This window comes from Anarhichas minor, unplaced genomic scaffold (genome assembly GCF_050575085.1).
Source record: "Anarhichas minor isolate MPS153535 unplaced genomic scaffold, ASM5057508v1 ptg000073l, whole genome shotgun sequence".
In the NCBI taxonomy this organism is placed as follows: domain Eukaryota; kingdom Metazoa; phylum Chordata; class Actinopteri; order Perciformes; family Anarhichadidae; genus Anarhichas; species Anarhichas minor.
The window spans coordinates 11,732,676-11,758,145 of record NW_027466519.1 but is presented as its reverse complement, the minus strand read 5'-3'; the positions used below and the strand labels follow the sequence as shown (position 1 = coordinate 11,758,145).

The following is a 25,470-nucleotide window of genomic DNA, read 5'->3' as shown; positions in this document are numbered from 1 at the left end:
ACAGTTGTGAAAAGAAAGAAAGCTCTCCTTAACGAGACCACGGTGCTTGACCATGGAGTGCTTGGATGTGTGCCAAAGCAGCAGCCACTGCTATGTCCCTTGGAAAGAACTGCACCATGACAAGGGTGAAACGTGTCAGGAGGGTGACTCAGGAAGCAAACAGTTGGGGCTCATCGCTTCTCGGCCTTTTGGCTAAGATCAAGTGGTGTTGCGGAAAAATACAGCACAGAGAGAGCTAACAACGAGACAGCAATGGCCGCAAGGGGCCAAAAAGAGCAGTCGATCCCAAGGGTCGGGCTGAGACACACGCTACGATTCCAGGCAACCACGGAAGACTACAAACTGCAGTCCAGAGAGTTCTTTGGCAGGCAAGTCATAATTGGGCAGCTACAACTGAAGGTGGAGGAGGTGCACTGCATCCAGTGGAACCAGCAGGAGAAGGCGTTCGACGTTACACTGAGGACCGAGGAGATCTACCGGAGTGTGGCTGAAATTTGCCGAGCAGAGGCAGGGGTAAGGCCGCTAGCCGGCTACAGAGTACTGAACCTGGACAGACCTAATTTCAGAACAATAACTGTGCATATGTACAACCCCTTTGTTAATGACTCAGCACTAGCTGCATTCCTGGGGCAGTATGGAGAGGTGGTGACGGCTGCAAGGCATATAAAGGACACCCTGGGGTTTTGGACTGGACGGCGCCAGTTCCAGGTACTGCTGTATCATGACGCAGAAGGTCCAGGAGGCCTGAAACATCCACCTGCCTTCTTCAGCCTTGGTGGAGATCGTGGGTATCTATTTTACCCACGGCAACCTGCTTTCTGCAGGAAGTGCAGACAGTCAGGACATTCAGAGGCAGGCTGTGGGGAAACAAGATGCCGTTTCTGTGGGCAAGCAGGGCATTCCGCCAAGGACTGCACAGAGCCAAGGACGTGCCATGGATGCGGTGGAACTGACCACCTGTACCGAGGTTGTCCTGGCCGCAAGAAAACTTTTGCGGAGGCTGCCAAACCGACTGAGGCTGGCGAGCCGAGTAGGGGAGCCACACAGAATGACGGGGAGAGGACGGTACAGGAGGGCTCCGGAGCTGACGCGTTGGGGAGTAAAGGGGAGGCAGCGCCCCGGGATGAGGGCACCGCCGGAACAGACGGAATGGCCAAGGCATCCACAGACATTATGGACGAGTTTCCTGTCCTCACTTCCGATCCTGCTCCCTCCAAATCAAAGCAAGGGGCACGGAAAGGGTCGCAGGCATTCGGAACAGGACTCTCGACAGAGCTTGGAGAGAGTGGGGAGGGGGTACGGAGCAAAAAGTCAAAGGGGGGACAGACCAACAAGGGTGGGATTGAGGGGGGGAGGGGAGGGGGAACAGGTCAGCATAAGAGAGCCGCTGATAAAGTGGAGGAAGGAGGGGCCCAGGAGCAGAAGGATGGGGATACGGGTCAAGAGGTGGGAGGGGAGATGGGTGAGCAGTCATTGGGAGAAGCAGCTGCCATACTAACAGACGGTTTAGGCCTGAGCTTCGATCTTCCCCCAGGCCTGCTCATGCTGTCGTCCCCCTTAGGGGAGGACGCTTATGAGGGGCTTAACAGACCAACAACGTCGCCAAACGCAGTGCCGTTTTCCTGGGCTGACGAGATGGATAAAGAGAATGTATACCTTTAGGGTAGTGGGAACCAGCAATAGGAATCTTTATTTAAGATGCACAATGGGTTTTTTTAAGGTTCTCACTATAAACGCAAGGGGAATGAGGGACCCAGTTAAAAGAAGGGTTGTTTTTAATTTTGTGGAGTCGCACCAGGTTGCCTTTTGTTTTTTGCAGGAGGTACATTTACGGGATGGGGGGGACGTGGGGATTTTTTCGAGGGAGTGGACAAAAGGGGACTCAGTTTGGAGCGTAGGGGGGGTCCACTCTACTGGGGTTGGGATTTTATTTGGGTTTCAAGAGATCAAGGTGGAGTCTTCCTTTGTTATTGTCCAGGGGAGGATAATGGGCGCAGACATCACATGGGGGACAGTCAAGCTTAGGGTTATTGTGGTCTATGGAGCACAAACTCCAACAGAAAGGCAAGAGATGGCTGGTCAATTGGAGCCGCACCTGGCCACCAGTAGGCAGGTAGTGATAGGGGGTGATTTTAATGTTGAGTTGGGCAAGGGGGGAGATACCAGCGATGGGTTTATTTCCAACCTCATGGCTAAACATGGCCTGGTAGATGGGGCGAGGGAGGTCAGGCCACAGGTAACAGGTCCCACATGGCGCAACTCTAGGGGCATCGTTAAATGTTTGGATTATGTTTTTCTTTCCAAGTCTTTCAGGCTATTGGCAGGCAGACTGCTCCCTGTGTTCTTCTCAGATCATGACGGGCTGCTATTGGAAGTGCACTCAGATGTGCCAGTGTTTGGAACTGGGTACTGGCACCTTAACGTCAGCATCCTGGAGGAGGAGGTTTTCAACCAACATTTCCGTTCATTTTTCAAAGGCCTGGAAGGACTAAGGTCATTGTGTTCCGGAGTAATTGAGTGGTGGGAGGTTGCTAAAAAGCGGATACAATTTTTTTGTTTAAAGTATTGTAAAAGGAAGGCGAGTATGGCGAGGAGGGAGGTGTTTCGCCTTCAGCACCTTCTCGAACATGAGTACGCCGGGGGAAACTGGGGCGGCATTATAAATCAGCAGGCTTGTGACTCCCTTAAAGCACAGCTTAGGGACGTATATGAGGGTAAGGCCAGGGCATACCTGTTGCGATCACGTGAAACATTCCGTGAGGAGTTCGAGACGTGTTCCGCTGCTTTCTTCAGCTCAGTACGGGCTGATAGGGCAAAACAGGTAGTGACCGGGTTAATGGACAAGCAGGGCAGGGTGGTGTCAGAAGGGGTAGAGATGGTGCAGGCTGCCACGGACTACTATCGCACAAGGTTTAGGGAGAAAGACATAGAGGTAGGAGGAGGAGAGGTATTCCTGGATTTTCTGACCCAGCGGGTGCCGAAGGATATAGTACAGGCTTTGGAGGCCCCGCTCACCCTAATAGAGATTGAGTGGGCCCTCCAGAGAATGAAGAGGCGGAAGGTGCCTGGCATCGATGGGCTCCCAGCAGAGTTTTATCTCAAGTTCTGGGATGTACTTGGGCCGGTAGTGTTGGAGGTGTTGTCCGCAATACTCCGCACAGGTACAATGGGAGGTTCTGCGGCCACCGGAGTTATCTCACTTCTTTATAAGAAGGGGGATCGTGCCGACCTAGGGAACTGGCGACCACTGACCATGCTGTGTGTTGACTACAAACTCCTGGCAAAGGTCCTAGCGGATCGTCTAGGCATAGCACTTCCTCATGTGGTCCATGTGGACCAAACATGTGGGGTAGCGGGGCGCTCAGTGAGATGGAATCTACAGCTCATTCGGGACGCTGTCGCGTGGGCGGAAGACCGGCACCTGCCACTGATGGTGGTTGGTCTCGACCAGGCAAAAGCTTTTGACAGGGTTCATTGGGGTTTTATGTTTAGAGTTTTGCAGAGGTTAGGCTTCAGTCAGGCTTTTATGGGATGGTTACGCATATTGTACACAGGTGTAGGGAGCATGGTTTCAGTTAACGGCCACCTAGGAGACATTTTTAGTTTGCACTCAGGGGTAAGACAGGGGTGTCCGCTTTCACCACTGCTTTACATCCTTTACATGGAGCCCCTGGCGGCAGCCATTCGGGCTGATCCGGGTGTGAGAGGTTTCCTGCTACCTGGCAGTGGGGGCTTACGAGTTAAACTGTCTCAGTATGCAGATGACACCACACTGCTGCTGGACACCGACACATGCCTTCTTCGAGCCTTGGAAATTTTCCAGAGCTTTGGTAAGGTGGCTAGTGCTAAACTTAATTGTGCCAAGTCTTCTGTGAAGTTCTTTGGGCGCTGGAAAGAAAGGACGGAGGTACCAGGGGGGCTGACGCTCTGCATGGGACCGCTGAAGGTACTAGGGGTCAGCTTTGAGACAGCCCATAGTGCCACGGCCAACTGGACTAGGCGCTTTATGGCAGTCCAGAAGAAGTTTGCTCTCTGGAAGAGCAGGGGCCTGACTTTGATAGGGAAAGTACTGGTTCTGAAGGTAGATATTATGCCATCTCTTGTGTACTTGGCATACATATACCCAATGCCAGTCAGTATGAGGAGACCTATTATGCGCCTCGTGTTCACTTTCTTGTGGGGAGGGAGATATGAGTATGTGGCGAGGGCCCGCATGCTGGCAGGGATTGAAGCAGGGGGAAGAGATGTCCCACACCTCCCGTTGAAGCTAGACTGCATATTTGTTTCTTTTTTGTGGAGGGAGATGTCAACTCCAGTCGTACACCCATCAGGACACTTCCTGCGGCTCTATTTTTCCTATCAGGCCAGGCGCGTGTTGGTCTGGAACAATTTAGGGCCCCGGGTGGAGCAACAGCCATGGCATTACCAGTACGCAGCCAGGTGGCTGCGGGCCCATCCCGAGGCCTCAGAAACCAGTGTCAGACTGAACCACAAATTCCTTTATAAAGTTGTCAGACAGAGAGTGATCGCACCGGCAGTGGTTGGGATCCCGAAGAGTATTTGGAAGGGGATACAGCCACGGGGGCTGGACAATGGTCTCAAAGATCTCAATTGGCTATGCCTTCACAAATGTCTGCCAGTGCGAGATGTAATGTACCGGCATAGTTTAGCAAGATCCCCTGTGTGCCCGAGGGAAGGCTGTATGGGGGAAGAAACTGTCAGGCATGTCATGTGGGACTGTCCCTTTGCTAGTATTGTGTGGAGTAGAGCAGCGACATGGCTGGGGAGGTTAGACCCTGGGTTTAAATTGACATGGACTAGGGTGGTAGAAGGGGGAGGTTTGGGGAGTAAACATTTCCTTACGTGGCTAATTATAAGCCTGGTTAAGAGGAGTTTGTGGGTGGCTAGGCAAGACCTGGTGGGAAAAAACAGGGAAAGTCGCTTGGAGGGGGTGTTAAAGAGAGTGGAATTAGATATAAAGGGGAGGATTGAACGGGACATCAGGAAGTGGGGGAAGCATGCTGCCTTGGAAAGGTGGAAAGGAGGTTTTGGGTGGGGATGGTGAATCCTGAAGACATTGCATAAGTGTATTTTGTGTTTTTTTGTGTATTGACAAATGCTGGTTACTGACATGTAACTGTGAAATATAATTAAGTTGCATGATGCAAAACATGTGAAGTTTGTATGTTTGAAATTGTATGATTTGTGTACAGAATTTTGATAATAAAAAAAAAAAAAAAAAAAAAAAAAAAAAATCTGTTCTTATCAGTTTAATATCTGATATGTCCTCTATATGAGGATAACGTATTAAGCAGATTTTTAGCATCGGGAGATGAAAAAGGGGCTTGCTCCGTTCACTCCACGCATTGACCCGGTATTGCAGCATTGCCGGGAACGGTGCACTCCTCAAATGCCTTGTGGACAACCAAACACCAATCCAAATGGATCAGTCTGTTGATTAGCTTCACACTTTAATGAACGACGAGGATCTCATTCGCTGTCTGTCTTCAAGGCTGGGGATTGTGTCAAACAAAGGCCTTGTTTATTCCTTACTGATGCCCCTCGTGGAACATCGCTGTGCTCCCAGCCTGAGCTTAATGCTAAAGGGCTGCACTCTGGGATTATGCCATCTGGGAACCGTCATCCGGAGTACTGCATCTGGGAATGCCGCCCCTGTCTCTGTCTCTTCCAACTCATACTTACCTGGCAGGGGAGATACCATGATCAAGAAGGTGGTTCACCCAGGGCTAGGCCCAGCCATTGCACTCCGGTTGTTCTGACCACTGCGAATTCCCCAAATGTGGGAATCTCGACTGCATAATTTCTGGTAGTGGGGGACTGCGTTCGCGCTCTCCCCTGATTGTTTTGTTGAAAAGAATATCAAGTGGTTTGTACTTTTGATTGGAGGGGAGGAAATAGTACTATGGAGAATATTGCCCTCTTTAAGATGTGGGAATGGGTGTGGCTTCAGATTTGGAACAGGGTGAAACGTGTCAGGAGGGTGACTCAGGAAGCAAACAGTTGGGGCTCATCGCTTCTCGGCCTTTTGGCTAAGATCAAGTGGTGTTGCGGAAAAATACAGCACAGAGAGAGCTAACAACGAGACAGCAATGGCCGCAAGGGGCCAAAAAGAGCAGTCGATCCCAAGGGTCGGGCTGAGACACACGCTACGATTCCAGGCAACCACGGAAGACTACAAACTGCAGTCCAGAGAGTTCTTTGGCAGGCAAGTCATAATTGGGCAGCTACAACTGAAGGTGGAGGAGGTGCACTGCATCCAGTGGAACCAGCAGGAGAAGGCGTTCGACGTTACACTGAGGACCGAGGAGATCTACCGGAGTGTGGCTGAAATTTGCCGAGCAGAGGCAGGGGTAAGGCCGCTAGCCGGCTACAGAGTACTGAACCTGGACAGACCTAATTTCAGAACAATAACTGTGCATATGTACAACCCCTTTGTTAATGACTCAGCACTAGCTGCATTCCTGGGGCAGTATGGAGAGGTGGTGACGGCTGCAAGGCATATAAAGGACACCCTGGGGTTTTGGACTGGACGGCGCCAGTTCCAGGTACTGCTGTATCATGACGCAGAAGGTCCAGGAGGCCTGAAACATCCACCTGCCTTCTTCAGCCTTGGTGGAGATCGTGGGTATCTATTTTACCCACGGCAACCTGCTTTCTGCAGGAAGTGCAGACAGTCAGGACATTCAGAGGCAGGCTGTGGGGAAACAAGATGCCGTTTCTGTGGGCAAGCAGGGCATTCCGCCAAGGACTGCACAGAGCCAAGGACGTGCCATGGATGCGGTGGAACTGACCACCTGTACCGAGGTTGTCCTGGCCGCAAGAAAACTTTTGCGGAGGCTGCCAAACCGACTGAGGCTGGCGAGCCGAGTAGGGGAGCCACACAGAATGACGGGGAGAGGACGGTACAGGAGGGCTCCGGAGCTGACGCGTTGGGGAGTAAAGGGGAGGCAGCGCCCCGGGATGAGGGCACCGCCGGAACAGACGGAATGGCCAAGGCATCCACAGACATTATGGACGAGTTTCCTGTCCTCACTTCCGATCCTGCTCCCTCCAAATCAAAGCAAGGGGCACGGAAAGGGTCGCAGGCATTCGGAACAGGACTCTCGACAGAGCTTGGAGAGAGTGGGGAGGGGGTACGGAGCAAAAAGTCAAAGGGGGGACAGACCAACAAGGGTGGGATTGAGGGGGGGAGGGGAGGGGGAACAGGTCAGCATAAGAGAGCCGCTGATAAAGTGGAGGAAGGAGGGGCCCAGGAGCAGAAGGATGGGGATACGGGTCAAGAGGTGGGAGGGGAGATGGGTGAGCAGTCATTGGGAGAAGCAGCTGCCATACTAACAGACGGTTTAGGCCTGAGCTTCGATCTTCCCCCAGGCCTGCTCATGCTGTCGTCCCCCTTAGGGGAGGACGCTTATGAGGGGCTTAACAGACCAACAACGTCGCCAAACGCAGTGCCGTTTTCCTGGGCTGACGAGATGGATAAAGAGAATGTATACCTTTAGGGTAGTGGGAACCAGCAATAGGAATCTTTATTTAAGATGCACAATGGGTTTTTTTAAGGTTCTCACTATAAACGCAAGGGGAATGAGGGACCCAGTTAAAAGAAGGGTTGTTTTTAATTTTGTGGAGTCGCACCAGGTTGCCTTTTGTTTTTTGCAGGAGGTACATTTACGGGATGGGGGGGACGTGGGGATTTTTTCGAGGGAGTGGACAAAAGGGGACTCAGTTTGGAGCGTAGGGGGGGTCCACTCTACTGGGGTTGGGATTTTATTTGGGTTTCAAGAGATCAAGGTGGAGTCTTCCTTTGTTATTGTCCAGGGGAGGATAATGGGCGCAGACATCACATGGGGGACAGTCAAGCTTAGGGTTATTGTGGTCTATGGAGCACAAACTCCAACAGAAAGGCAAGAGATGGCTGGTCAATTGGAGCCGCACCTGGCCACCAGTAGGCAGGTAGTGATAGGGGGTGATTTTAATGTTGAGTTGGGCAAGGGGGGAGATACCAGCGATGGGTTTATTTCCAACCTCATGGCTAAACATGGCCTGGTAGATGGGGCGAGGGAGGTCAGGCCACAGGTAACAGGTCCCACATGGCGCAACTCTAGGGGCATCGTTAAATGTTTGGATTATGTTTTTCTTTCCAAGTCTTTCAGGCTATTGGCAGGCAGACTGCTCCCTGTGTTCTTCTCAGATCATGACGGGCTGCTATTGGAAGTGCACTCAGATGTGCCAGTGTTTGGAACTGGGTACTGGCACCTTAACGTCAGCATCCTGGAGGAGGAGGTTTTCAACCAACATTTCCGTTCATTTTTCAAAGGCCTGGAAGGACTAAGGTCATTGTGTTCCGGAGTAATTGAGTGGTGGGAGGTTGCTAAAAAGCGGATACAATTTTTTTGTTTAAAGTATTGTAAAAGGAAGGCGAGTATGGCGAGGAGGGAGGTGTTTCGCCTTCAGCACCTTCTCGAACGTGAGTACGCCGGGGGAAACTGGGGCGGCATTATAAATCAGCAGGCTTGTGACTCCCTTAAAGCACAGCTTAGGGACGTATATGAGGGTAAGGCCAGGGCATACCTGTTGCGATCACGTGAAACATTCCGTGAGGAGTTCGAGACGTGTTCCGCTGCTTTCTTCAGCTCAGTACGGGCTGATAGGGCAAAACAGGTAGTGACCGGGTTAATGGACAAGCAGGGCAGGGTGGTGTCAGAAGGGGTAGAGATGGTGCAGGCTGCCACGGACTACTATCGCACAAGGTTTAGGGAGAAAGACATAGAGGTAGGAGGAGGAGAGGTATTCCTGGATTTTCTGACCCAGCGGGTGCCGAAGGATATAGTACAGGCTTTGGAGGCCCCGCTCACCCTAATAGAGATTGAGTGGGCCCTCCAGAGAATGAAGAGGCGGAAGGTGCCTGGCATCGATGGGCTCCCAGCAGAGTTTTATCTCAAGTTCTGGGATGTACTTGGGCCGGTAGTGTTGGAGGTGTTGTCCGCAATACTCCGCACAGGTACAATGGGAGGTTCTGCGGCCACCGGAGTTATCTCACTTCTTTATAAGAAGGGGGATCGTGCCGACCTAGGGAACTGGCGACCACTGACCATGCTGTGTGTTGACTACAAACTCCTGGCAAAGGTCCTAGCGGATCGTCTAGGCATAGCACTTCCTCATGTGGTCCATGTGGACCAAACATGTGGGGTAGCGGGGCGCTCAGTGAGATGGAATCTACAGCTCATTCGGGACGCTGTCGCGTGGGCGGAAGACCGGCACCTGCCACTGATGGTGGTTGGTCTCGACCAGGCAAAAGCTTTTGACAGGGTTCATTGGGGTTTTATGTTTAGAGTTTTGCAGAGGTTAGGCTTCAGTCAGGCTTTTATGGGATGGTTACGCATATTGTACACAGGTGTAGGGAGCATGGTTTCAGTTAACGGCCACCTAGGAGACATTTTTAGTTTGCACTCAGGGGTAAGACAGGGGTGTCCGCTTTCACCACTGCTTTACATCCTTTACATGGAGCCCCTGGCGGCAGCCATTCGGGCTGATCCGGGTGTGAGAGGTTTCCTGCTACCTGGCAGTGGGGGCTTACGAGTTAAACTGTCTCAGTACGCAGATGACACCACACTGCAGCTGGACACCGACACATGCCTTCTTCGAGCCTTGGAAATTTTCCAGAGCTTTGGTAAGGTGGCTAGTGCTAAACTTAATTGTGCCAAGTCTTCTGTGAAGTTCTTTGGGCGCTGGAAAGAAAGGACGGAGGTACCAGGGGGGCTGACGCTCTGCACGGGACCGCTGAAGGTACTAGGGGTCAGCTTTGAGACAGCCCATAGTGCCACGGCCAACTGGACTAGGCGCTTTATGGCAGTCCAGAAGAAGTTTGCTCTCTGGAAGAGCAGGGGCCTGACTTTGATAGGGAAAGTACTGGTTCTGAAGGTAGATATTATGCCATCTCTTGTGTACTTGGCATACATATACCCAATGCCAGTCAGTATGAGGAGACCTATTATGCGCCTCGTGTTCACTTTCTTGTGGGGAGGGAGATATGAGTATGTGGCGAGGGCCCGCATGCTGGCAGGGATTGAAGCAGGGGGAAGAGATGTCCCACACCTCCCGTTGAAGCTAGACTGCATATTTGTTTCTTTTTTGTGGAGGGAGATGTCAACTCCAGTCGTACACCCATCAGGACACTTCCTGCGGCTCTATTTTTCCTATCAGGCCAGGCGCGTGTTGGTCTGGAACAATTTAGGGCCCCGGGTGGAGCAACAGCCATGGCATTACCAGTACGCAGCCAGGTGGCTGCGGGCCCATCCCGAGGCCTCAGAAACCAGTGTCAGACTGAACCACAAATTCCTTTATAAAGTTGTCAGACAGAGAGTGATCGCACCGGCAGTGGTTGGGATCCCGAAGAGTATTTGGAAGGGGATACAGCCACGGGGGCTGGACAATGGTCTCAAAGATCTCAATTGGCTATGCCTTCACAAATGTCTGCCAGTGCGAGATGTAATGTACCGGCATAGTTTAGCAAGATCCCCTGTGTGCCCGAGGGAAGGCTGTATGGGGGAAGAAACTGTCAGGCATGTCATGTGGGACTGTCCCTTTGCTAGTATTGTGTGGAGTAGAGCAGCGACATGGCTGGGGAGGTTAGACCCTGGGTTTAAATTGACATGGACTAGGGTGGTAGAAGGGGGAGGTTTGGGGAGTAAACATTTCCTTACGTGGCTAATTATAAGCCTGGTTAAGAGGAGTTTGTGGGTGGCTAGGCAAGACCTGGTGGGAAAAAACAGGGAAAGTCGCTTGGAGGGGGTGTTAAAGAGAGTGGAATTAGATATAAAGGGGAGGATTGAACGGGACATCAGGAAGTGGGGGAAGCATGCTGCCTTGGAAAGGTGGAAAGGAGGTTTTGGGTGGGGATGGTGAATCCTGAAGACATTGCATAAGTGTATTTTGTGTTTTTTTGTGTATTGACAAATGCTGGTTACTGACATGTAACTGTGAAATATATTTAAGTTGCATGATGCAAAACATGTGAAGTTTGTATGTTTGAAATTGTATGATTTGTGTACAGAATTTTGATAATAAAAAAAAAAAAAAAAAAAAAAAAAATCTGTTCTTATCAGTTTAATATCTGATATGTCCTCTATATGAGGATAACGTATTAAGCAGATTTTTAGCATCGGGAGATGAAAAAGGGGCTTGCTCCGTTCACTCCACGCATTGACCCGGTATTGCAGCATTGCCGGGAATGGTGCACTCCTCAAATGCCTTGTGGACAACCAAACACCAATCCAAATGGATCAGTCTGTTGATTAGCTTCACACTTTAATGAACGACGAGGATCTCATTCGCTGTCTGTCTTCAAGGCTGGGGATTGTGTCAAACAAAGGCCTTGTTTATTCCTTACTGACGCCCCTCGTGGAACATCGCTGTGCTCCCAGCCTGAGCTTAATGCTAAAGGGCTGCACTCTGGGATTATGCCATCTGGGAACCGTCATCCGGAGTACTGCATCTGGGAATGCCGCCCCTGTCTCTGTCTCTTCCAACTCATACTTACCTGGCAGGGGAGATACCATGATCAAGAAGGTGGTTCACCCAGGGCGAGGCCCAGCCATTGCACTCCGGTTGTTCTGACCACTGCGAATTCCCCAAATGTGGGAATCTCGACTGCATAATTTCTGGTAGTGGGGGACTGCGTTCGCGCTCTCCCCTGATTGTTTTGTTGAAAAGAATATCAAGTGATTTGTACTTTTGATTGGAGGGGAGGAAATAGTACTATGGAGAATATTGCCCTCTTTAAGATGTGGGAATGGGTGTGGCTTCAGATTTGGAACAGGGCACGTGAACTCAGGCTTACCATGAGCGTTTTGACTTGGGCAACTAGGGACTTTGGCTGTTCTTGACAATGTTGCTGTACTTACTTTGGTTTCTCTTCATAACGCACAAGTCTTTCGCCTTTTACTAAAGACTTCCGTGGAGAGGAATACCAATGAGTTCAACCTATTTTTAGCAGGCTTTGCCATTTGGCTGAGCCTTGTACAGTTGTGAAAAGAAAGAAAGCTGTCCTTAACGAGACCACGGTGCTTGACCATGGAGTGCTTGGATGTGTGCCAAAGCAGCAGCCACTGCTATGTCCCTTGGAAAGAACTGCACCATGACAAGGGTGAAACGTGTCAGGAGGGTGACTCAGGAAGCAAACAGTTGGGGCTCATCGCTTCTCGGCCTTTTGGCTAAGATCAAGTGTAGTATCTGTTCTTATCAGTTTAATATCTGATATGTCCTCTATATGAGGATAACGTATTAAGCAGATTTTTAGCATCGGGAGATGAAAAAGGGGCTTGCCCCGTTCACTCCACGCATTGACCCGGTATTGCAGCATTGCCGGGAACGGTGCACTCCTCAAATGCCTTGTGGACAACCAAACACCAATCCAAATGGATCTGTTGATTAGCTTCACACTTTAATGAACGACGAGGATCTCATTCGCTGTCTGTCTTCAAGGCTGGGGATTGTGTCAAACAAAGGCCTTGTTTATTCCTTACTGACGCCCCTCGTGGAACATCGCTGTGCTCCCAGCCTGAGCTTAATGCTAAATCCCTGCACTCTGGGATTATGCCATCTGGGAACCGTCATCCGGAGTACTGCGTCTGGGAATGCCGCCCGTCTCTGTCTCTTCCAACTCATACTTACCTGGCAGGGGAGATACCATGATCAAGAAGGTGGTTCACCCAGGGCGAGGCCCAGCCATTGCACTCCGGTTGTTCTGACCACTGCGAATTCCCCAAATGTGGGAATCTCGACTGCATAATTTCTGGTAGTGGGGGACTGCGTTCGCGCTCTCCCCTGATTGTTTTATTGAAAAGAATATCAAGTGATTTGTACTTTTGACTGGAGGGGAGGAAATAGTACTATGGAGAATATTGCCCTCTTTAAGATGTGGGAATGGGTGTGGCTTCAGATTTGGAACAGGGCACGTGAACTCAGGCTTACCATGAGCGTTTTGACTTGGGCAACTAGGGACTTTGGCTGTTCTTGACAATGTTGCTGTACTTACTTTGGTTTCTCTTCATAACGCACAAGTCTTTCGCCTTTTACTAAAGACTTCCGTGGAGAGGAATACCAATGAGTTCAACCTATTTTTAGCAGGCTTTGCCATTTGGCTGAGCCTTGTACAGTTGTGAAAAGAAAGAAAGCTCTCATTAACGAGACCACGGTGCTTGACCATGGAGTGCTTGGATGTGTGCCAAAGCAGCAGCCACTGCTATGTCCCTTGGAAAGAACTGCACCATGACAAGGGTGAAACGTGTCAGGAGGGTGACTCAGGAAGCAAACAGTTGGGGCTCATCGCTTCTCGGCCTTTTGGCTAAGATCAAGTGTAGTATCTGTTCTTATCAGTTTAATATCTGATATGTCCTCTATATGAGGATAACGTATTAAGCAGATTTTTAGCATCGGGAGATGAAAAAGGGGCTTGCTCCGTTCACTCCACGCATTGACCCGGTATTGCAGCATTGCCGGGAATGGTGCACTCCTCAAATGCCTTGTGGACAACCAAACACCAATCCAAATGGATCAGTCTGTTGATTAGCTTCACACTTTAATGAACGACGAGGATCTCATTCGCTGTCTGTCTTCAAGGCTGGGGATTGTGTCAAACAAAGGCCTTGTTTATTCCTTACTGACGCCCCTCGTGGAACATCGCTGTGCTCCCAGCCTGAGCTTAATGCTAAAGGGCTGCACTATGGGATTATGCCATCTGGGAACCGTCATCCGGAGTACTGCATCTGGGAATGCCACCCCTGTCTCTGTCTCTTCCAACTCATACTTACCTGGCAGGGGAGATACCATGATCAAGAAGGTGGTTCACCCAGGGCGAGGCCCAGCCATTGCACTCCGGTTGTTCTGACCACTGCGAATTCCCCAAATGTGGGAATCTCGACTGCATAATTTCTGGTAGTGGGGGACTGCGTTCGCGCTCTCCCCTGATTGTTTTGTTGAAAAGAATATCAAGTGATTTGTACTTTTGATTGGAGGGGAGGAAATAGTACTATGGAGAATATTGCCCTCTTTAAGATGTGGGAATGGGTGTGGCTTCAGATTTGGAACAGGGCACGTGAACTCAGGCTTACCATGAGCGTTTTGACTTGGGCAACTAGGGACTTTGGCTGTTCTTGACAATGTTGCTGTACTTACTTTGGTTTCTCTTCATAACGCACAAGTCTTTCGCCTTTTACTAAAGACTTCCGTGGAGAGGAATACCAATGAGTTCAACCTATTTTTAGCAGGCTTTGCCATTTGGCTGAGCCTTGTACAGTTGTGAAAAGAAAGAAAGCTCTCCTTAACGAGACCACGGTGCTTGACCATGGAGTGCTTGGATGTGTGCCAAAGCAGCAGCCACTGCTATGTCCCTTGGAAAGAACTGCACCATGACAAGGGTGAAACGTGTCAGGAGGGTGACTCAGGAAGCAAACAGTTGGGGCTCATCGCTTCTCGGCCTTTTGGCTAAGATCAAGTGTAGTATCTGTTCTTATCAGTTTAATATCTGATATGTCCTCTATATGAGGATAACGTATTAAGCAGATTTTTAGCATCGGGAGATGAAAAAGGGGCTTGCTCCGTTCACTCCACGCATTGACCCGGTATTGCAGCATTGCCGGGAATGGTGCACTCCTCAAATGCCTTGTGGACAACCAAACACCAATCCAAATGGATCAGTCTGTTGATTAGCTTCACACTTTAATGAACGACGAGGATCTCATTCGCTGTCTGTCTTCAAGGCTGGGGATTGTGTCAAACAAAGGCCTTGTTTATTCCTTTCTGACGCCCCTCGTGGAACATCGCTGTGCTCCCAGCCTGAGCTTAATGCTAAAGGGCTGCACTCTGGGATTATGCCATCTGGGAACCGTCATCCGGAGTACTGCATCTGGGAATGCCGCCCCTGTCTCTGTCTCTTCCAACTCATACTTACCTGGCAGGGGAGATACCATGATCAAGAAGGTGGTTCACCCAGGGCGAGGCCCAGCCATTGCACTCCGGTTGTTCTGACCACTGCGAATTCCCCAAATGTGGGAATCTCGACTGCATAATTTCTGGTAGTGGGGGACTGCGTTCGCGCTCTCCCCTGATTGTTTTGTTGAAAAGAATATCAAGTGATTTGTACTTTTGATTGGAGGGGAGGAAATAGTACTATGGAGAATATTGCCCTCTTTAAGATGTGGGAATGGGTGTGGCTTCAGATTTGGAACAGGGCACGTGAACTCAGGCTTACCATGAGCGTTTTGACTTGGGCAACTAGGGACTTTGGCTGTTCTTGACAATGTTGCTGTACTTACTTTGGTTTCTCTTCATAACGCACAAGTCTTTCGCCTTTTACTAAAGACTTCCGTGGAGAGGAATACCAATGAGTTCAACCTATTTTTAGCAGGCTTTGCCATTTGGCTGAGCCTTGTACAGTTGTGAAAAGAAAGAAAGCTCTCCTTAACGAGACCACGGTGCTTGACCATGGAGTGCTTGGATGTGTGCCAAAGCAGCAGCCACTGCTATGTCCCTTGGAAAGAACTGCACCATGACAAGGGTGAAACGTGTCAGGAGGGTGACTCAGGAAGCAAACAGTTGGGGCTCATCGCTTCTCGGCCTTTTGGCTAAGATCAAGTGTAGTATCTGTTCTTATCAGTTTAATATCTGATATGTCCTCTATATGAGGATAACGTATTAAGCAGATTTTTAGCATCGGGAGATGAAAAAGGGGCTTGCTCCGTTCACTCCACGCATTGACCCGGTATTGCAGCATTGCCGGGAATGGTGCACTCCTCAAATGCCTTGTGGACAACCAAACACCAATCCAAATGGATCAGTCTGTTGATTAGCTTCACACTTTAATGAACGACGAGGATCTCATTCGCTGTCTGTCTTCAAGGCTGGGGATTGTGTCAAACAAAGGCCTTGTTTATTCCTTTCTGACGCCCCTCGTGGAACATCGCTGTGCTCCCAGCCTGAGCTTAATGCTAAAGGGCTGCACTCTGGGATTATGCCATCTGGGAACCGTCATCCGGAGTACTGCATCTGGGAATGCCGCCCCTGTCTCTGTCTCTTCCAACTCATACTTACCTGGCAGGGGAGATACCATGATCAAGAAGGTGGTTCACCCAGGGCGAGGCCCAGCCATTGCACTCCGGTTGTTCTGACCACTGCGAATTCCCCAAATGTGGGAATCTCGACTGCATAATTTCTGGTAGTGGGGGACTGCGTTCGCGCTCTCCCCTGATTGTTTTATTGAAAAGAATATCAAGTGATTTGTACTTTTGACTGGAGGGGAGGAAATAGTACTATGGAGAATATTGCCCTCTTTAAGATGTGGGAATGGGTGTGGCTTCAGATTTGGAACAGGGCACGTGAACTCAGGCTTACCATGAGCGTTTTGACTTGGGCAACTAGGGACTTTGGCTGTTCTTGACAATGTTGCTGTACTTACTTTGGTTTCTCTTCATAACGCACAAGTCTTTCGCCTTTTACTAGAGACTTCCGTGGAGAGGAATACCAATGAGTTCAACCTATTTTTAGCAGGCTTTGCCATTTGGCTGAGCCTTGTACAGTTGTGAAAAGAAAGAAAGCTGTCCTTAACGAGACCACGGTGCTTGACCATGGAGTGCTTGGATGTGTGCCAAAGCAGCAGCCACTGCTATGTCCCTTGGAAAGAACTGCACCATGACAAGGGTGAAACGTGTCAGGAGGGTGACTCAGGAAGCAAACAGTTGGGGCTCATCGCTTCTCGGCCTTTTGGCTAAGATCAAGTGTAGTATCTGTTCTTATCAGTTTAATATCTGATATGTCCTCTATATGAGGATAACGTATTAAGCAGATTTTTAGCATCGGGAGATGAAAAAGGGGCTTGCTCCGTTCACTCCACGCATTGACCCGGTATTGCAGCATTGCCGGGAACGGTGCACTCCTCAAATGCCTTGTGGACAACCAAACACCAATCCAAATGGATCAGTCTGTTGATTAGCTTCACACTTTAATGAACGACGAGGATCTCATTCGCTGTCTGTCTTCAAGGCTGGGGATTGTGTCAAACAAAGGCCTTGTTTATTCCTTACTGATGCCCCTCGTGGAACATCGCTGTGCTCCCAGCCTGAGCTTAATGCTAAAGGGCTGCACTCTGGGATTATGCCATCTGGGAACCGTCATCCGGAGTACTGCATCTGGGAATGCCGCCCCTGTCTCTGTCTCTTCCAACTCATACTTACCTGGCAGGGGAGATACCATGATCAAGAAGGTGGTTCACCCAGGGCTAGGCCCAGCCATTGCACTCCGGTTGTTCTGACCACTGCGAATTCCCCAAATGTGGGAATCTCGACTGCATAATTTCTGGTAGTGGGGGACTGCGTTCGCGCTCTCCCCTGATTGTTTTGTTGAAAAGAATATCAAGTGGTTTGTACTTTTGATTGGAGGGGAGGAAATAGTACTATGGAGAATATTGCCCTCTTTAAGATGTGGGAATGGGTGTGGCTTCAGATTTGGAACAGGGTGAAACATGTCAGGAGGGTGACTCAGGAAGCAAACAGTTGGGGCTCATCGCTTCTCGGCCTTTTGGCTAAGATCAAGTGGTGTTGCGGAAAAATACAGCACAGAGGGGGGAGATACCAGCGATGGGTTTATTTCCAACCTCATGGCTAAACATGGCCTGGTAGATGGGGCGAGGGAGGTCAGGCCACAGGTAACAGGTCCCACATGGCGCAACTCTAGGGGCATCGTTAAATGTTTGGATTATGTTTTTCTTTCCAAGTCTTTCAGGCTATTGGCAGGCAGACTGCTCCCTGTGTTCTTCTCAGATCATGACGGGCTGCTATTGGAAGTGCACTCAGATGTGCCAGTGTTTGGAACTGGGTACTGGCACCTTAACGTCAGCATCCTGGAGGAGGAGGTTTTCAACCAACATTTCCGTTCATTTTTCAAAGGCCTGGAAGGACTAAGGTCATTGTGTTCCGGAGTAATTGAGTGGTGGGAGGTTGCTAAAAAGCGGATACAATTTTTTTGTTTAAAGTATTGTAAAAGGAAGGCGAGTATGGCGAGGAGGGAGGTGTTTCGCCTTCAGCACCTTCTCGAACGTGAGTACGCCGGGGGAAACTGGGGCGGCATTATAAATCAGCAGGCTTGTGACTCCCTTAAAGCACAGCTTAGGGACGTATATGAGGGTAAGGCCAGGGCATACCTGTTGCGATCACGTGAAACATTCCGTGAGGAGTTCGAGACGTGTTCCGCTGCTTTCTTCAGCTCAGTACGGGCTGATAGGGCAAAACAGGTAGTGACCGGGTTAATGGACAAGCAGGGCAGGGTGGTGTCAGAAGGGGTAGAGATGGTGCAGGCTGCCACGGACTACTATCGCACAAGGTTTAGGGAGAAAGACATAGAGGTAGGAGGAGGAGAGGTATTCCTGGATTTTCTGACCCAGCGGGTGCCGAAGGATATAGTACAGGCTTTGGAGGCCCCGCTCACCCTAATAGAGATTGAGTGGGCCCTCCAGAGAATGAAGAGGCGGAAGGTGCCTGGCATCGATGGGCTCCCAGCAGAGTTTTATCTCAAGTTCTGGGATGTACTTGGGCCGGTAGTGTTGGAGGTGTTGTCCGCAATACTCCGCACAGGTACAATGGGAGGTTCTGCGGCCACCGGAGTTATCTCACTTCTTTATAAGAAGGGGGATCGTGCCGACCTAGGGAACTGGCGACCACTGACCATGCTGTGTGTTGACTACAAACTCCTGGCAAAGGTCCTAGCGGATCGTCTAGGCATAGCACTTCCTCATGTGGTCCATGTGGACCAAACATGTGGGGTAGCGGGGCGCTCAGTGAGATGGAATCTACAGCTCATTCGGGACGCTGTCGCGTGGGCGGAAGACCGGCACCTGCCACTGATGGTGGTTGGTCTCGACCAGGCAAAAGCTTTTGACAGGGTTCATTGGGGTTTTATGTTTAGAGTTTTGCAGAGGTTAGGCTTCAGTCAGGCTTTTATGGGATGGTTACGCATATTGTACACAGGTGTAGGGAGCATGGTTTCAGTTAACGGCCACCTAGGAGACATTTTTAGTTTGCACTCAGGGGTAAGACAGGGGTGTCCGCTTTCACCACTGCTTTACATCCTTTACATGGAGCCCCTGGCGGCAGCCATTCGGGCTGATCCGGGTGTGAGAGGTTTCCTGCTACCTGGCAGTGGGGGCTTACGAGTTAAACTGTCTCAGTACGCAGATGACACCACACTGCAGCTGGACACCGACACATGCCTTCTTCGAGCCTTGGAAATTTTCCAGAGCTTTGGTAAGGTGGCTAGTGCTAAACTTAATTGTGCCAAGTCTTCTGTGAAGTTCTTTGGGCGCTGGAAAGAAAGGACGGAGGTACCAGGGGGGCTGACGCTCTGCACGGGACCGCTGAAGGTACTAGGGGTCAGCTTTGAGACAGCCCATAGTGCCACGGCCAACTGGACTAGGCGCTTTATGGCAGTCCAGAAGAAGTTTGCTCTCTGGAAGAGCAGGGGCCTGACTTTGATAGGGAAAGTACTGGTTCTGAAGGTAGATATTATGCCATCTCTTGTGTACTTGGCATACATATACCCAATGCCAGTCAGTATGAGGAGACCTATTATGCGCCTCGTGTTCACTTTCTTGTGGGGAGGGAGATATGAGTATGTGGCGAGGGCCCGCATGCTGGCAGGGATTGAAGCAGGGGGAAGAGATGTCCCACACCTCCCGTTGAAGCTAGACTGCATATTTGTTTCTTTTTTGTGGAGGGAGATGTCAACTCCAGTCGTACACCCATCAGGACACTTCCTGCGGCTCTATTTTTCCTATCAGGCCAGGCGCGTGTTGGTCTGGAACAATTTAGGGCCCCGGGTGGAGCAACAGCCATGGCATTACCAGTACGCAGCCAGGTGGCTGCGGGCCCATCCCGAGGCCTCAGAAACCAGTGTCAGACTGAACCACAAATTCCTTTATAAAGTTGTCAGACAGAGAGTGATCGCACCGGCAGTGGTTGGGATCCCGAAGAGTATTTGGAAGGGGATACAGCCACGGGGGCTGGACAATGGTCTCAAAGATCTCAATTGGCTATGCCTTCACAAATGTCTGCCAGTGCGAGATGTAATGTACCGGCATAGTTTAGCAAGATCCCCTGTGTGCCCGAGGGAAGGCTGTATGGGGGAAGAAACTGTCAGGCATGTCATGTGGGACTGTCCCTTTGCTAGTATTGTGTGGAGTAGAGCAGCGACATGGCTGGGGAGGTTAGACCCTGGGTTTAAATTGACATGGACTAGGGTGGTAGAAGGGGGAGGTTTGGGGAGTAAACATTTCCTTACGTGGCTAATTATAAGCCTGGTTAAGAGGAGTTTGTGGGTGGCTAGGCAAGACCTGGTGGGAAAAAACAGGGAAAGTCGCTTGGAGGGGGTGTTAAAGAGAGTGGAATTAGATATAAAGGGGAGGATTGAACGGGACATCAGGAAGTGGGGGAAGCATGCTGCCTTGGAAAGGTGGAAAGGAGGTTTTGGGTGGGGATGGTGAATCCTGAAGACATTGCATAAGTGTATTTTGTGTTTTTTTGTGTATTGACAAATGCTGGTTACTGACATGTAACTGTGAAATATAATTAAGTTGCATGATGCAAAACATGTGAAGTTTGTATGTTTGAAATTGTATGATTTGAGTACAGAATTTTGATAATAAAAAAAAAAAAAAAAAAAAAAAAAAAAAAAATCTGTTCTTATCAGTTTAATATCTGATATGTCCTCTATATGAGGATAACGTATTAAGCAGATTTTTAGCATCGGGAGATGAAAAAGGGGCTTGCTCCGTTCACTCCACGCATTGACCCGGTATTGCAGCATTGCCGGGAATGGTGCACTCCTCAAATGCCTTGTGGACAACCAAACACCAATCCAAATGGATCAGTCTGTTGATTAGCTTCACACTTTAATGAACGATGAGGATCTCATTCGCTGTCTGTCTTCAAGGCTGGGGCTTGTGTCAAACAAAGGCCTTGTTTATTCCTTACTGACGCCCCTCGTGGAACATCGCTGTGCTCCCAGCCTGAGCTTAATGCTAAAGGGCTGCACTCTGGGATTATGCCATCTGGGAACCGTCATCCGGAGTACTGCATCTGGGAATGCCGCCCCTGTCTCTGTCTCTTCCAACTCATACTTACCTGGCAGGGGAGATACCATGATCAAGAAGGTGGTTCACCCAGGGCGAGGCCCAGCCATTGCACTCCGGTTGTTCTGACCACTGCGAATTCCCCAAATGTGGGAATCTCGACTGCATCATTTCTGGTAGTGGGGGACTGCGTTCGCGCTCTCCCCTGATTGTTTTGTTGAAAAGAATATCAAGTGATTTGTACTTTTGATTGGAGGGGAGGAAATAGTACTATGGAGAATATTGCCCTCTTTAAGATGTGGGACTGGGTGTGGCTTCAGATTTGGAACAGGGCACGTGAACTCAGGCTTACCATGAGCGTTTTGACTTGGGCAACTAGGGACTTTGGCTGTTCTTGACAATGTTGCTGTACTTACTTTGGTTTCTCTTCATAACGCACAAGTCTTTCGCCTTTTACTAAAGACTTCCGTGGAGAGGAATACCAATGAGTTCAACCTATTTTTAGCAGGCTTTGCCATTTGGCTGAGCCTTGTACAGTTGTGAAAAGAAAGAAAGCTGTCCTTAACGAGACCACGGTGCTTGACCATGGAGTGCTTGGATGTGTGCCAAAGCAGCAGCCACTGCTATGTCCCTTGGAAAGAACTGCACCATGACAAGGGTGAAACGTGTCAGGAGGGTGACTCAGGAAGCAAACAGTTGGGGCTCATCGCTTCTCGGCCTTTTGGCTAAGATCAAGTGTAGTATCTGTTCTTATCAGTTTAATATCTGATATGTCCTCTATATGAGGATAACGTATTAAGCAGATTTTTAGCATCGGGAGATGAAAAAGGGGCTTGCTCCGTTCACTCCACGCATTGACCCGGTATTGCAGCATTGCCGGGAACGGTGCACTCCTCAAATGCCTTGTGGACAACCAAACACCAATCCAAATGGATCAGTCTGTTGATTAGCTTCACACTTTAATGAACGACGAGGATCTCATTCGCTGTCTGTCTTCAAGGCTGGGGCTTGTGTCAAACAAAGGCCTTGTTTATTCCTTTCTGACGCCCCTCGTGGAACATCGCTGTGCTCCCAGCCTGACCTTAATGCTAAAGGGCTGCACTCTGGGATTATGCCATCTGGGAACCGTCATCTGGAGTACTGCATCTGGGAATGCCGCCCCTGTCTCTGTCTCTTCCAACTCATACTTACCTGGCAGGGGAGATACCATGATCAAGAAGGTGGTTCACCCAGGGCGAGGCCCAGCCATTGCACTCCGGTTGTTCTGACCACTGCGAATTCCCCAAATGTGGGAATCTCGACTGCATAATTTCTGGTAGTGGGGGACTGCGTTCGCGCTCTCCCCTGATTGTTTTGTTGAAAAGAATATCAAGTGATTTGTACTTTTGATTGGAGGGGAGGAAATAGTACTATGGAGAATATTGCCCTCTTTAAGATGTGGGAATGGGTGTGGCTTCAGATTTGGAACAGGGTGAAACGTGTCAGGAGGGTGACTCAGGAAGCAAACAGTTGGGGCTCATCGCTTCTCGGCCTTTTGGCTAAGATCAAGTGTAGTATCTGTTCTTATCAGTTTAATATCTGATATGTCCTCTATATGAGGATAACGTATTAAGCAGATTTTTAGCATCGGGAGATGAAAAAGGGGCTTGCCCCGTTCACTCCACGCATTGACCCGGTATTGCAGCATTGCCGGGAACGGTGCACTCCTCAAATGCCTTGTGGACAACCAAACACCAATCCAAATGGATCAGTCTGTTGATTAGCTTCACACTTTAATGAACGACGAGGATCTCATTCGCTGTCTGTCTTCAAGGCTGGGGATTGTGTCAAACAAAGGCCTTGTTTATTCCTTACTGACGCCCCTCGTGGAACATCGCTGTGCTCCCAGCCTGAGCTTAATGCTAAAGGACTGCACTCTGGGATTATGCCATCTGGGAACCGTCATCCGGAGTACTGCATCTGGGAATGCCGCCCCTGTCTCTGTCTCTTCCAACTCATACTTACCTGGCAGGGGAGATACCATGATCAAGAAGGTGGTTCACCCAGGGCGAGGCCCAGCCATTGCACTCCGGTTGTTCTGACCACTGCAAATTCCCCAAATGTGGGAATCTCGACTGCATAATTTCTGGTAGTGGGGGACTGCGTTCGCGCTCTCCCCTGATTGTTTTGTTGAAAAGAATATCAAGTGGTTGTACTTTTGATTGGAGGGGAGGAAATAGTACTATGGAGAATATTGCCCTCTTTAAGATGTGGGAATGGGTGTGGCTTCAGATTTGGAACAGGGTGAAACGTGTCAGGAGGGTGACTCAGGAAGCAAACAGTTGGGGCTCATCGCTTCTCGGCCTTTTGGCTAAGATCAAGTGTAGTATCTGTTCTTATCAGTTTAATATCTGATATGTCCTCTATATGAGGATAACGTATTAAGCAGATTTTTAGCATCGGGAGATGAAAAAGGGGCTTGCTCCGTTCACTCCACGCATTGACCCGGTATTGCAGCATTGCCGGGAACGGTGCACTCCTCAAATGCCTTGTGGACAACCAAACACCAATCCAAATGGATCTGTTGATTAGCTTCACACTTTAATGAACGACGAGGATCTCATTCGCTGTCTGTCTTCAAGGCTGGGGCTTGTGTCAAACAAAGGCCTTGTTTATTCCTTACTGACGCCACTCGTGGAACATCGCTGTGCTCCCAGCCTGAGCTTAATGCTAAAGGGCTGCACTCTGGGATTATGCCATCTGGGAACCGTCATCCGGAGTACTGCATCTGGGAATGCCGCCCCTGTCTCTGTCTCTTCCAACTCATACTTACCTGGCAGGGGAGATACCATGATCAAGAAGGTGGTTCACCCAGGGCGAGGCCCAGCCATTGCACTCCGGTTGTTCTGACCACTGCGAATTCCCCAATTATGGGAATCTCGACTGCATAATTTCTGGTAGTGGAGGACTGCGTTCGCGCTCTCCCCTGATTGTTTTATTAAAAAGAATATCAAGTGATTTGTACTTTTGACTGGAGGGGAGGAAATAGTACTATGGAGAATATTGCCCTCTTTAAGATGTGGGAATGGGTGTGGCTTCAGATTTGGAACAGGGCACGTGAACTCAGGCTTACCATGAGCGTTTTGACTTGGGCAACTAGGGACTTTGGCTGTTCTTGACAATGTTGCTGTACTTACTTTGGTTTCTCTTCATAACGCACAAGTCTTTCGCCTTTTACTAAAGACTTCCGTGGAGAGGAATACCAATGAGTTCAACCTATTTTTAGCAGGCTTTGCCATTTGGCTGAGCCTTGTACAGTTGTGAAAAGAAAGAAAGCTGTCCTTAACGAGACCACGGTGCTTGACCATGGAGTGCTTGGATGTGTGCCAAAGCAGCAGCCACTGCTATGTCCCTTGGAAAGAACTGCACCATGACAAGGGTGAAACGTGTCAGGAGGGTGACTCAGGAAGCAAACAGTTGGGGCTCATCGCTTCTCGGCCTTTTGGCTAAGATCAAGTGGTGTTGCGGAAAAATACAGCACAGAGAGAGCTAACAACGAGACAGCAATGGCCGCAAGGGGCCAAAAAGAGCAGTCGATCCCAAGGGTCGGGCTGAGACACACGCTACGATTCCAGGCAACCACGGAAGACTACAAACTGCAGTCCAGAGAGTTCTTTGGCAGGCAAGTCATAATTGGGCAGCTACAACTGAAGGTGGAGGAGGTGCACTGCATCCAGTGGAACCAGCAGGAGAAGGCGTTCGACTTTACACTGAGGACCGAGGAGATCTACCGGAGTGTGGCTGAAATTTGCCGAGCAGAGGCAGGGGTAAGGCCGCTAGCCGGCTACAGAGTACTGAACCTGGACAGACCTAATTTCAGAACAATAACTGTGCATATGTACAACCCCTTTGTTAATGACTCAGCACTAGCTGCATTCCTGGGGCAGTATGGAGAGGTGGTGACGGCTGCAAGGCATATAAAGGACACCCTGGGGTTTTGGACTGGACGGCGCCAGTTCCAGGTACTGCTGTATCATGACGCAGAAGGTCCAGGAGGCCTGAAACATCCACCTGCCTTCTTCAGCCTTGGTGGAGATCGTGGGTATCTATTTTACCCACGGCAACCTGCTTTCTGCAGGAAGTGCAGACAGTCAGGACATTCAGAGGCAGGCTGTGGGGAAACAAGATGCCGTTTCTGTGGGCAAGCAGGGCATTCCGCCAAGGACTGCACAGAGCCAAGGACGTGCCATGGATGCGGTGGAACTGACCACCTGTACCGAGGTTGTCCTGGCCGCAAGAAAACTTTTGCGGAGGCTGCCAAACCGACTGAGGCTGGCGAGCCGAGTAGGGGAGCCACA

General features: G+C 49.9%; 28 non-coding genes and 1 pseudogene across 28 annotated transcripts; all 29 read left to right on the top strand.

The window, feature by feature from the left end:
- The first annotated feature begins 5,209 nt into the window (after positions 1–5,209).
- On the top strand, positions 5,210–5,408 carry LOC142936798 (U2 spliceosomal RNA). The gene has a single exon (XR_012948930.1). It is a non-coding gene; the product is annotated as a U2 spliceosomal RNA (small nuclear RNA).
- A 287-nt stretch (positions 5,409–5,695) lies between these two features.
- Positions 5,696–5,859, top strand: LOC142936655 (U1 spliceosomal RNA). Its single transcript, XR_012948802.1, has one exon. It is a non-coding gene; the product is annotated as a U1 spliceosomal RNA (small nuclear RNA).
- Positions 5,860–11,067: 5,208 nt separating this feature from the next.
- On the top strand, positions 11,068–11,262 carry LOC142936804 (U2 spliceosomal RNA). Its single transcript, XR_012948934.1, has one exon. It is a non-coding gene; the product is annotated as a U2 spliceosomal RNA (small nuclear RNA).
- Positions 11,263–11,549: 287 nt separating this feature from the next.
- Positions 11,550–11,713, top strand: LOC142936638 (U1 spliceosomal RNA). The gene has a single exon (XR_012948786.1). It is a non-coding gene; the product is annotated as a U1 spliceosomal RNA (small nuclear RNA).
- A 204-nt stretch (positions 11,714–11,917) lies between these two features.
- LOC142936875 (U5 spliceosomal RNA) lies at positions 11,918–12,034 on the top strand. The gene has a single exon (XR_012948995.1). It is a non-coding gene; the product is annotated as a U5 spliceosomal RNA (small nuclear RNA).
- A 176-nt stretch (positions 12,035–12,210) lies between these two features.
- On the top strand, positions 12,211–12,401 carry LOC142936716 (U2 spliceosomal RNA). The gene has a single exon (XR_012948859.1). It is a non-coding gene; the product is annotated as a U2 spliceosomal RNA (small nuclear RNA).
- Positions 12,402–12,682: 281 nt separating this feature from the next.
- LOC142936637 (U1 spliceosomal RNA) lies at positions 12,683–12,846 on the top strand. The gene has a single exon (XR_012948785.1). It is a non-coding gene; the product is annotated as a U1 spliceosomal RNA (small nuclear RNA).
- A 204-nt stretch (positions 12,847–13,050) lies between these two features.
- On the top strand, positions 13,051–13,167 carry LOC142936874 (U5 spliceosomal RNA). Its single transcript, XR_012948994.1, has one exon. It is a non-coding gene; the product is annotated as a U5 spliceosomal RNA (small nuclear RNA).
- A 176-nt stretch (positions 13,168–13,343) lies between these two features.
- Positions 13,344–13,534, top strand: LOC142936780 (U2 spliceosomal RNA). Its single transcript, XR_012948919.1, has one exon. It is a non-coding gene; the product is annotated as a U2 spliceosomal RNA (small nuclear RNA).
- Positions 13,535–13,821: 287 nt separating this feature from the next.
- On the top strand, positions 13,822–13,985 carry LOC142936635 (U1 spliceosomal RNA). The gene has a single exon (XR_012948783.1). It is a non-coding gene; the product is annotated as a U1 spliceosomal RNA (small nuclear RNA).
- A 204-nt stretch (positions 13,986–14,189) lies between these two features.
- On the top strand, positions 14,190–14,306 carry LOC142936872 (U5 spliceosomal RNA). Its single transcript, XR_012948992.1, has one exon. It is a non-coding gene; the product is annotated as a U5 spliceosomal RNA (small nuclear RNA).
- Positions 14,307–14,482: 176 nt separating this feature from the next.
- LOC142936778 (U2 spliceosomal RNA) lies at positions 14,483–14,673 on the top strand. Its single transcript, XR_012948917.1, has one exon. It is a non-coding gene; the product is annotated as a U2 spliceosomal RNA (small nuclear RNA).
- A 287-nt stretch (positions 14,674–14,960) lies between these two features.
- Positions 14,961–15,124, top strand: LOC142936634 (U1 spliceosomal RNA). Its single transcript, XR_012948782.1, has one exon. It is a non-coding gene; the product is annotated as a U1 spliceosomal RNA (small nuclear RNA).
- Positions 15,125–15,328: 204 nt separating this feature from the next.
- LOC142936871 (U5 spliceosomal RNA) lies at positions 15,329–15,445 on the top strand. The gene has a single exon (XR_012948991.1). It is a non-coding gene; the product is annotated as a U5 spliceosomal RNA (small nuclear RNA).
- Positions 15,446–15,621: 176 nt separating this feature from the next.
- Positions 15,622–15,812, top strand: LOC142936777 (U2 spliceosomal RNA). The gene has a single exon (XR_012948916.1). It is a non-coding gene; the product is annotated as a U2 spliceosomal RNA (small nuclear RNA).
- Positions 15,813–16,099: 287 nt separating this feature from the next.
- On the top strand, positions 16,100–16,263 carry LOC142936633 (U1 spliceosomal RNA). Its single transcript, XR_012948781.1, has one exon. It is a non-coding gene; the product is annotated as a U1 spliceosomal RNA (small nuclear RNA).
- A 204-nt stretch (positions 16,264–16,467) lies between these two features.
- Positions 16,468–16,584, top strand: LOC142936881 (U5 spliceosomal RNA). Its single transcript, XR_012949001.1, has one exon. It is a non-coding gene; the product is annotated as a U5 spliceosomal RNA (small nuclear RNA).
- Positions 16,585–16,760: 176 nt separating this feature from the next.
- On the top strand, positions 16,761–16,951 carry LOC142936740 (U2 spliceosomal RNA). The gene has a single exon (XR_012948882.1). It is a non-coding gene; the product is annotated as a U2 spliceosomal RNA (small nuclear RNA).
- A 287-nt stretch (positions 16,952–17,238) lies between these two features.
- On the top strand, positions 17,239–17,402 carry LOC142936654 (U1 spliceosomal RNA). The gene has a single exon (XR_012948801.1). It is a non-coding gene; the product is annotated as a U1 spliceosomal RNA (small nuclear RNA).
- Positions 17,403–20,689: 3,287 nt separating this feature from the next.
- On the top strand, positions 20,690–20,890 carry LOC142936809 (U2 spliceosomal RNA; annotated as a pseudogene).
- A 287-nt stretch (positions 20,891–21,177) lies between these two features.
- LOC142936672 (U1 spliceosomal RNA) lies at positions 21,178–21,341 on the top strand. Its single transcript, XR_012948818.1, has one exon. It is a non-coding gene; the product is annotated as a U1 spliceosomal RNA (small nuclear RNA).
- Positions 21,342–21,545: 204 nt separating this feature from the next.
- LOC142936870 (U5 spliceosomal RNA) lies at positions 21,546–21,662 on the top strand. The gene has a single exon (XR_012948990.1). It is a non-coding gene; the product is annotated as a U5 spliceosomal RNA (small nuclear RNA).
- A 176-nt stretch (positions 21,663–21,838) lies between these two features.
- On the top strand, positions 21,839–22,029 carry LOC142936739 (U2 spliceosomal RNA). The gene has a single exon (XR_012948881.1). It is a non-coding gene; the product is annotated as a U2 spliceosomal RNA (small nuclear RNA).
- A 287-nt stretch (positions 22,030–22,316) lies between these two features.
- Positions 22,317–22,480, top strand: LOC142936632 (U1 spliceosomal RNA). The gene has a single exon (XR_012948780.1). It is a non-coding gene; the product is annotated as a U1 spliceosomal RNA (small nuclear RNA).
- A 171-nt stretch (positions 22,481–22,651) lies between these two features.
- On the top strand, positions 22,652–22,842 carry LOC142936715 (U2 spliceosomal RNA). The gene has a single exon (XR_012948858.1). It is a non-coding gene; the product is annotated as a U2 spliceosomal RNA (small nuclear RNA).
- A 287-nt stretch (positions 22,843–23,129) lies between these two features.
- On the top strand, positions 23,130–23,293 carry LOC142936687 (U1 spliceosomal RNA). The gene has a single exon (XR_012948832.1). It is a non-coding gene; the product is annotated as a U1 spliceosomal RNA (small nuclear RNA).
- Positions 23,294–23,463: 170 nt separating this feature from the next.
- On the top strand, positions 23,464–23,654 carry LOC142936738 (U2 spliceosomal RNA). The gene has a single exon (XR_012948880.1). It is a non-coding gene; the product is annotated as a U2 spliceosomal RNA (small nuclear RNA).
- A 283-nt stretch (positions 23,655–23,937) lies between these two features.
- On the top strand, positions 23,938–24,101 carry LOC142936693 (U1 spliceosomal RNA). Its single transcript, XR_012948838.1, has one exon. It is a non-coding gene; the product is annotated as a U1 spliceosomal RNA (small nuclear RNA).
- A 204-nt stretch (positions 24,102–24,305) lies between these two features.
- On the top strand, positions 24,306–24,422 carry LOC142936869 (U5 spliceosomal RNA). Its single transcript, XR_012948989.1, has one exon. It is a non-coding gene; the product is annotated as a U5 spliceosomal RNA (small nuclear RNA).
- The last annotated feature ends 1,048 nt before the right edge of the window (positions 24,423–25,470 follow it).